The sequence below is a fragment of the Centrocercus urophasianus genome, unplaced genomic scaffold (assembly GCF_019232065.1).
Source record: "Centrocercus urophasianus isolate 14NV4802_14NV808 unplaced genomic scaffold, USGS_Curo_1.0 seq_74, whole genome shotgun sequence".
Classification (NCBI taxonomy): Eukaryota; Metazoa; Chordata; class Aves; order Galliformes; family Phasianidae; genus Centrocercus; species Centrocercus urophasianus.
The window spans coordinates 1,162,776-1,172,761 of NW_024885355.1; the positions used below are offsets into that span (position 1 = coordinate 1,162,776).

The 9,986-nt window shown below is 43.6% G+C and overlaps 1 protein-coding gene across 1 annotated transcript in view; it reads right to left on the reverse strand.

The window, feature by feature from the left end:
- RSF1 (remodeling and spacing factor 1) overlaps nt 1–9,986 on the reverse strand; it is a 54,692-nt gene that overhangs the window by 43,677 nt on the left and 1,029 nt on the right. The gene's annotated exons all lie outside the window — the stretch shown is intronic.

A 9,986-nucleotide genomic window follows, 5' to 3' on the forward strand; every position in this document is an offset into this window, starting at 1 on the left:
CCAGGCTGCCCAGGGCCCCATCCAACCTGGCCTTGAACACCTCCAGGGATGGACGGGGCATCCACAGCCTCTCTGGGCAGCTGTTCCAGCACCTCACCACTCTGTGTAAAGAATTTCCCCCTGACATCCAATATGCAGCTAAATCTTGTTTGCTCTAGCCTCAGTAATAACTTGCAGCAATCAATTGCAATTATGCCACATGAGAAAGACATTTCAATTTTAATCACCTTTAAGTTTTATTCAATACACCACTGTTGTTTCTACAAGGCCAGAGGAACACCAATCTGTGGGAGCCATAGTGCACATCTCTGAAGCCATCAGCATCCACTCATCTTATCTCCTTCTGTTTTCTTAGCAAATAAAGTACCCATGCCATAGAAAATAATAATGATAAAAATATGAAATTCCTCTTTACTTCCTCTTTAGTTCTACCACAACAAGAACTCTCCTTTCTCCAGCCTGCTTCCTGTTGGTTAATTAGTTTGTGCTTGGGCGATTACCACTCCGATGCTGATACATGTTGAGTGCTTGCTGGCTACAAGGGCTGAGTGCCCCACCATGTCTCTTCCTCTGCCAGGGATGGATATGAGCAGGGTGGAGAAAGCAGAGACCGCTGGCAACATCAGTGTCCATTACCACGTCGGGCTGCAAACGGTGTGGGCAAACTGCACGCTCCATGGCTCACCTGATTCCTCCTGCCACAAGGAATCACATCAAGGATGGGCATGATAGTTCCTGTTTTGGACACATCAGGTAAAGTTGCAGCAGAACACACGTCAACCAGCGTAACCAGTGACCTCCTTGAAAGACTTTCTGCATATATACCTAAGTATTCCATCAGTATATCCATGCTTAAAAGAAGTCAGAAAAAGAGAGTATATCATCTTTTTCTCTGGAGAAAAACTAATGTAACATCAGAAGTACGAAACTACAACTTCATAAAGTTTATCAAAAACAGACGTAAGAGCTTCTTGAGTTTGATCCCCTCAATCTTTGTTAGGCTCCTTGCTCTGTGCTAGTTGCTCTGTTTTCCACTTCTGCACTCTGATTTCAAGCCTTTATATTTTTACTGCTTGTATTTCTAAACTCTTGCAGAAAGCCAGACGACTATCTGAGCCTGGCAAAGCAGCACGCTTTCATACTATTAGCATGTACATCATTTCCTAACACATCAGTTTTATCGTATTTCATCTTTATTGCCAGAAACGCAGCAGAACTAGAACGAGGATATCACAAATTAGCCTAATAATACATTATGCAAATAGGTTACTTAAGTTCTCAGCAGTGTCCTTATTTTAATTATTGTAGCTAACGATTTCAGACATCCGTTTCCCAGCCTGCTTTCTTTTCTCTACGCCTTTTCTCTCCAAACCCACCTCAGACTGGCTAACTTCCTTCTCACCACTGCCAGCTCCCAGTACATCCTCCTGGGCTTTGTCAGGATTCCATTCCCACCCCTCAAACAGCTTCTGCTTGGCATCAAAACATCCCGCTCTGAAGCTTATCTTCACTTATCCTGCTTCCATTTTGGCAGACATGAATTCAGAGACCTCCTTTAGCTTTGCAAGCAGGCTGTTCCTAGGACACATTCAGCATTTTTCCTCCTTGACCTCTGACTGCTTCCGGGCTCGCTTACCTCTTCCAAAAGCTCTCTTCTACTGTATCAGTTTTTTCCTACCCACTGTAACCTTTCTGAACCAAAGCAGATTGCTACTGTGCCACTGAGGAGGTCAGCAGTTAGCTGCAGAATGCCTAAGTTTAAAAACATGGTTTAAAGGACAGTTCTGCCCCTTCGTGGCAGCTCCTCCAGCAATGGAGGAATGTTTCCACGCCAGTTCCCTTCCAGCAAGCCCTGCAGACAGCCCTGCTCTTCACCCGGTGCAGGGGAAGCTTTCCAGCTGAACGCCCAATATGCAGTCCTCCACCTGGGATGCTTTCTTGGGATGTGTTAACAGCATCACACCACAAGCTCTGGGGCCAAACTAGGATTTTTATACACTTCTACCATCCACAAATTAATTGGCTTTTGTGAACCATCATCATTTTTCTCAGGAGGAAACCATTATAATCCTGGTAGTCATTAACACTAAAAGGCAACAAACGTGCCCTGGCACTTCTGTTACCAGATAGCTGTAGATGAGCTGGAAAACAGCCAGGTGTACCAGAGGGACACAGAACTGAGGAGGAAACAAAGTGATTATTCACGTCCAAGTTCTGTTTAATAACCAACTTCATTCAACATAGCACAGCTTCAGGACTCAGCCAACTAGGACTGACTGCAAGGTGAGACAAGTGGCACAGCCTAAGACAGTCAAAAGGAAAAATATTTTTTCTACAAGGCCTAACTGATCGTGATGGAAAGAAACCTCGCGTTTACGGGGCAGCTGTTGAAGCATAAAAGCCTTCATAAATGGGCCCTGCCTCGCTTGGAGAAACAGTTTGTTCTTTTCCTCTGACCATTACAGGCCTCAACAAGGTCATAATTTCTCCCGTAGTTCTCTGAAATCCTCCAGCACCTCAGCTGTAAGAGCTCTGTGTCACTCCTGGGGAAGAGAAATGACTGCACCAGGCTGATGGCAAACTGCGAATGGGAGACTGACAAATGCTACAGGCTGCTAAGAAAACTTGTTAATGCCAATGTGTTTGTGGAGCTTTGCAGAACAACCAGAGCAAAGGAGAGTTCATTGATTGGGGAAGAAGGGTGGGGATGGAAGGAGAGAAAATGAAATTAAACAGGCTGGAAAGAACATCACAGTGTTATCAACAGCCACAGACCTGGCTGTGTTCTACAGCCGAAACAAAACCTATGCTGTTTTTGCAAGGCTGGAAGGAAGCACAAAAATACACACTTCTATCCAGACTTTATTATTTATTTCCCAGCAATTTTAGTATCTCGATCAAAACAGATAATTTCATTAAGCTCCAAAGCCACAGACACAGAGCTCTGTCCCACCACTGGCATCCAAGTAGGGACTGGTCACAGCAGAGGGTGAGCACTGAGGAACGCCACCATGCCCATTTGTCCCTCTGGTGAGCAGTCACACCAAGTGCTGAGTAAGTCCAAACAGCACAAACCAGAGGAATACAGCCATAGCTCACGAGTGCTGCAGGGTCCTGAAGAGATCTTCAGGTTGACATGAATCCTTCCAGAGAACCCCAAGAAAGCCAGCTTTGAGGAACCAGTGAGCACACTGAGCCAGTACTCTTTTTAGGACCATATATATTCCTCTTCCCATCACTTCTTGCCAGCTCGATGGCTCTGGTCCCTCCCTCGCACCACCAAAAGGAAACCTTGCTGTCCCTCCTGCCTTCTGCCTCCAGTGGGACATTACTACCAAGCCACAAAGCACCCAGACCTGCCAGGTACTCGGGCATATTTCTTCCTGGGAGCTGTCATCTATCAGCTACTGCAGAGCACGGGGACACCACAAACAGATGTTTGTTTTAATCTTCGTTTCAACAACACCATGAAATTTCCAGAAATTCTCCTAGGTTTCTCAGTTTAGCAGGGGCCATGAACAAGCTCGTCTAAATGCAACCTTCAAAATGGGCTCAGAAGTGGGGGTACCAGGCAGGGAGCACAAGTAACAGCACACGGCTGACCATTCTCACATTTGATAGTATTACCATGAACGAACCCCAAAGAAAAAGAAAACAAAAGCCCTGTTCAAGTCCACTGGGAAAGACAAAAGAAAAATAGATTTAAAATAATAAAAGAGAAGAAAGAAAACCTCTGGGCTATAAGCTACTGGATGCTGGAAAAATACTTGGAGAAACTCTTACAGCTTTTGTCAATCCCTGCAGTTGACCAGCGCCAAGGACACAAGACTGATGGATGGCTGATTCCATCTGGAAGGGTTTTCCTGCTGCTGTCAAATCACATTCTGTAGCTGTTTTCCCACAACACACCCAACTGGGACCAGCAGCACCTACCTCTAATACACAATACAAAACAGGTGCCAAACATGATATGCCCTGAATTCTATGATCCTGAAGATTGGGATGAAGTACAGCTTAGATTCCTTTAGCCACCTGGCTGTTTAGTAGCGCTCAGCATCTTCTGCCAGGAAAGAACCTTGTTGAAGCTTAAGTTTCCCAGTGGGGATGCTATTTTGAATGTGCCAAAATAAGGCCAAGGACTTGACAATACGTAACTCCTAGCTTCCATGTGATGATGTCACTGAAAACTCAGTTTGATGTTTGTGAAGCTCTTTCATGCAGATATCCGACAACAGGGCCCATGAGCTTCTTTCAGTAAACAATTTCACATCAGCCAGAACTTCCACTTGCATTCCTGAACCTCACAAACTTGTTTAGAAGTAAGCAATCCTTGAGACTCTGTGGCTTAGGAGTACCATCACCTTTTCTGAAAAGCTTTTCTCCAGCTCTGCACCATCTGATGCACGTCTGAATTGAACAAAGCCACCCACCAGAAGCACATCACCCTTCCTCAGGGGAGGCACAAAAACCTGAGTTAAGTCCTGGTGGGGCTGAGTTCTAGCAGGAGGACCCTGGTGTTCTGTCAGGGCAGAAATCTGTGCTCCGAGTTCCTTTTCTTCATTCAGTGTGGTATTTTGTGATCTTCTTCCCTCGAGCAGTGTTACTGACAGAAACTGGACCTGCTCATTTACCCACAAGTACTGCGTTTGTCCATCTTCCATACAGGATCTGAAGAAATGTGGAGCCCAGCTGGACCTCACAGTGGAGTTCCCAGCCCGAGTTCCAGGTGAGATGACACGCCGATGAATCTACAATAGTGATAAGAAGTCTTGCCATGGAAAACTAGCAAAATAGGAATAGTTAAAACAGAGATAGGCATCCATACTCTGTTATGAAGCAATTAATTCCAAGATAACTTAATTCATAAAGGAAGAAATTAAAAGTGCATGTTGGTAAGACACACTGGTCTTAAAGTCACACTAATCCAAAATGACTGAAACGCAGTTTATTATATAGGAGAGTATAGAGAACAATTATTTTTGGTTCCTACCTCCTCCAAATATAGCCCTGATGTATTCTGACATTGAGCTCCAAGCAGCTGGAGTCCACCTTCAGCAAACCAGTTACCTCAATGACTAGAAACGTGGTGCTGCATAACTTGAAATAAACCTCTGTGCAGAGGGGCACAACCTCTGTCATCCTCCAGAATGAAACAAGGACAGCAGTAACACAGTATGTCCATAAGTTCACTAGGTACACACTTATTTGCAAGCCCACTGATCAAATCTGACGTTTTGATTCTACAATACCTTCTTGTTAAGTTAAATAGATTGCATTTTCCTAACAGGTGGATTAACAGCTTTGACAATGTTTAAAGTTTGGTTCAGTCCCTCAGTACAGCAGGACAGCAGCCATCTACTTCCCATATATATATTTATACATGCATTCAAGTTTGACCTGTGTGTAGGTGACAGCTAACTGATTTAAAGCAGCAGTTACATGTATTATTCACACAGGGCACGACAAGATACAAGCACAGCCCCACAAAGCTGATAAGAGAAACTTTGGACTACTTGACAGATCCTGACGGCAGCAGCAGCCCTAGGATATTGTTATACCCACACTTAACATGTCTGATGATGAATATCCAGCATTACCTGATGTGGGAACAAACTCCTCCCACCCAGTAAAATGACCATCACCAATAGTAGATGCCAGAATTTCATAGTCCACATGAGAGGGCAGTACATGAATATACAGAATCACAAAATTACAGAACTGTAGGGGTTGGAAGGGACCTCTAGAGATCATCGAGACCAATCCCCAAACACCTTTCTGCACTGAAATCAGACAGAAGGTTTTAAGCACCATATTAGCCACTCAATTAGCATTCGACTACTTCCATATCACATTTATTTTCTCCTTTAAACACTAAACAATCCTCCGTGGATTTTGAAGGCTATGCAGTCTATCATGACTTCTTCCTGAAGTCACATCAAAACTCATAACTTCTGATCAGCACTGTACAAACAGGCTTGGTCTCAACTATTAAAAACAAACAGAAACAATCACACCAACAGAACATTTTCTTCTTCAAAATGAACACTCCTATTCTTGAGCATGAAAGTCTGTTAGACTCCTAGTCATCAGGTCTTGTTGGCTTTTGTTTGCTGTATTAAACAGGCACAGAGCTCCAGGTATGCTTCTCCCATACAGGTACTCAGCAGCCATATAAAACACCGTTAATTTCTTCAGAGGGTGGTGAGAACCATTAAGCTTAAAGCAGTAAAGCTTTCCAAAGCTATTGGGATGACAATAGGAAAACTGACATAATCCACTGAAACAAAGGGCTTCAGCCTCCAACGTCCTCAGAAAAAGAGAAAAGATGCAAGATGTCTAGGAGATGTAGAAAAATAAAGCAGCTTGTAACACTTAACTTACTGATCTGAAGCGTGGTAGCTCCAAGGAAAACATACTTTGAGTTCCACAATGTGGTATCAGGTATACTTTAAAAAATTTAAAGAAGCCATAAATGACTTGCATGGGTTTCCCACTGCCTCTAACCTCAGCTCCCATTACAAAGCTAAACAGGGGAAAGAAAGATTTACTAAAAAGAACCTCTATGGAGCACCTGCATCTCACTGCACCTCTTTACACCACTGAAATCTGAGCCAGCACACAAAGAGCGCTGTTATTATCCAACTCCAAACTCAACACATTTGGTTGGTAATGAAGAGACAAACATCAAGGCTGGCTCAATCTGTCAGGAGGAGACTGCCAAGGATCTATGGAGATCCAAAACATCCTCTTTTTGCTGTTCTCAAGATCACCTTTAGCTTGATCATTGCTGGGAAGACTGATGCTGCTTTGCTGGAATACACAGAGCATGCAGACTTATTACCATTCTATCAACAACAACTGAAAGCCCACAGTGCTAAGAAAAGCCTGCAAAAACTGGGGAGCTAACAGAGCCTAAGAGGCTTTGGGAAAAGCCATTCACCTCAGTGAGAAGTTCTCCCATTCATGCACTAGGGAACCTGGCACACCAGCAAGCCTTTTGAGTAGTCATGTGTAAAATTACATCTCTGTTGTGCAAGCTAACGTTCTACTAATATTTCCTTTCACGAGAGACAAAGTGCTTAATTAACATTTACACCAATTCTCAAGCTATTTACAAACACAAAGGAGGCGGTGATTTGATATCATGGTTCCTTAAACACAGCCCCAAATGCAGATATAGTCCTTACTCCCTTTCATCATATATATTAAAATATTAAACTGTTCTTCTGTTACAATTGAAGCTCCTCGTAAAATGTCCTAAGTGTGTTCATGAGAACAACTATTGTTTTACTGCCATTATTTGGTCCAATGTGCAGTTCTGCTCCTGTGAGCAAGCAGATACAGGGATAAGGTACTACCCACATCCTAGAACCGCCTTATTAGGATTAGTTCTGCATCTAAAAGTACTGTAACACGGGGGGTAACGACAGCTCAGTGCTCATAATTCAGAGTTAAAATAATACACTGAATCTCTCACTAAATCCTAAGAAACAATTTACTGTGAGGCATGTCAATTAGCAAGCATTTAAGAGAGCAGTGCCACAATCCGAAGAAACAATCAACTTTCTTCATTTCCAAAGAAGCTGAAGACTGTTGTAACTGTAACCCAAGCCTTGATATTGTATACAAAGCAAGAACCACGATTTTTAAGGGCAAGATCATTATTCTTCCTACAGCAAATTATTCACTAAATGACCATAGTCTCATGACTTTAACTGAACAGTCACGTCCTACAAATGAACCACCAGCATCGGTTGAGCTCCTGTGCTGTCCAGATTTCTGAAGGCTGCTTCCACACGCACACATTCATCCCACCCCGTAAGACCACCCAACGACGACCAGCAAAACCAACGTCACGTCACCATTTTGCTATTCAGGCACGATTTATGCTGCCCACCAGATCCCAAAGCACATCTTTTAAGATGGTTTGTACGTTTTGACAAGACCACGCCTCTGCCCACACAGTTAATATCCAAGCAAACCAAACAACTGAGGAAATCCACTCATCCTCCAGCACTGTTGTCACTGTAGCAGAGGTAATACGGCACAGCTCAAACACCGAGCGTGAATGAAATCTCAGAGTCCCATCAGAAAGATCTGCCCTCTTCCTAGCTGTAATGCCAGCTCTACATCCACGCAGCATCCCTTCCTGCAGAAGGTTACACCTTGTTTCTTTAGCAATTAGAACAAAGAGCTTGTTCATTATTAACAGGAAAATGTAAGGCTGTTATACAGCTAATGAACAATGCTCAAACTTGAGCTCCTTGAGGTGCGTGCTTAGAAGTTACACTGACATCTTCCAACGTTAACTCTGCAGATGTGAACTAAAAAAAAGAATCAAACACAAACTTATGGAGCAGCTGACCATCAGAAAACCATGAGCTCTAACCACTGTGCACCCCAAACTATTCACTTCTCTCCTTCGTCACAAAATGAACGTGGAGAGAAGCTCCTCAGAGACATTACCTGCAAGTTGGGATTTAAAACCCATTCAAGATTCTAAGCTTAGAAGAAAAACACCCTGAAGTTTTGTGGCTATTTGTTTAGTTTTTTTAATACATATATTTCTGTCAATGTAAGTCCACTGTCCACTTGGTAGCAAAAATGACATTGCATACAACTGAACTGCAAACCTCTTTTGTTCTCCAAAGAAAAACTACACACTGTTGGTGCAACGGATGCTCAGGAGAACATTTCTTCAGTTTTCAAACAACACTTAGCAACTTTCTGACTTACACACATCAGAGAAAAGCACTTGGGGAACTGACGTGTCAAAATCACACAGAGAAATGCAGCCTCTGCAACTGTTTTTCCAAAAGCTTAAAATACTGTGGCCAGCAGCTACCAGCCATGTTCCCCCATTCAAGAGAAAAGCAAAGAGTTGGCATCCATAACATCCATAACTCACCCCTACCATGAACTTCATTCAGCAGCTACTCAAGAGAAAAGCTGAGTTGTCTTTCTATTGATCAATAAATCAACCCCCCAAGCACATCAGGAACTGAAATATTTTTATCAAATATATACATTTAGAACACAGCTCACTACCTCAACCTTTAATTTTACTTTATTCTGCAGTCTGCACACAAGAAAAGTTATTGATAATTGACATTTTTTCACACATTAAGCTTAGTTATCTTTACAGACATTATTTCAAATTGATATTTTCATTACATATTCAAACTTTAAGCATGACAGTGGCTTTTATTCACAAGTTCAGCAAAATTTGAACAGAACAATACTTCTGTGAATTACCTTTTATGTAACAGGCAGAGGAATGCAAGGGAAATTTAAAATAAACACCTATGTTTCCATAAGTTAACCCTATTTTTGGATCCCACTTTTTCTTTTCACATTCATTAGGTACAGGACAGCACAAGGAGCAGTAAATGAACCGCATTACATTTTGGCTGGGATGAACTCACAGATAGGATGCGTGCACTTTACATAAAGAAAACCAATTTCATTCCATGGGGAAGCACACCCACACCGATTTATCCCCAAACCCCCACAACGAGGGTTGTATGACAAGGAAGGAGTCAGATCTGTGGGGAAAGGCGTTCTTTTTGGCCCCAAAGCAGCCCTGGGCTGGGATTCTCCAGCAGCAGGAAGTTTCTATGGGGCCTGCCGAGCATGCGCTGTGAGCCCAGCAGTCTCCCTATGTGGCAAGAGTGCAGAGGCAACAAGCAAACCAATAATCGAGGCAGAGAGCAACAAGCACCTTCCCCTCTGAATCCCTGCTGGCATCCCTCCCCTAGGCCCCCGCGCTGCTGCCCAAGGCCCTCCTGCAGCCATCACAGGGAGATCAGGGTCTGGCAACCTAACCCTTGGTGTGCTGAAGGGAGAGGAGAAGCAGGCAGGACATCCCCTGTCTCTGCCAACTCAGGGGGTGTCACTGGGGGTGAGCAAGGAAGAAGCTCAGAGCCACCATCCCAGCTGTGAGAGGAGGAGGAGGAGGAGGAAAGGGGGGGGGAGGAACGGAGGGA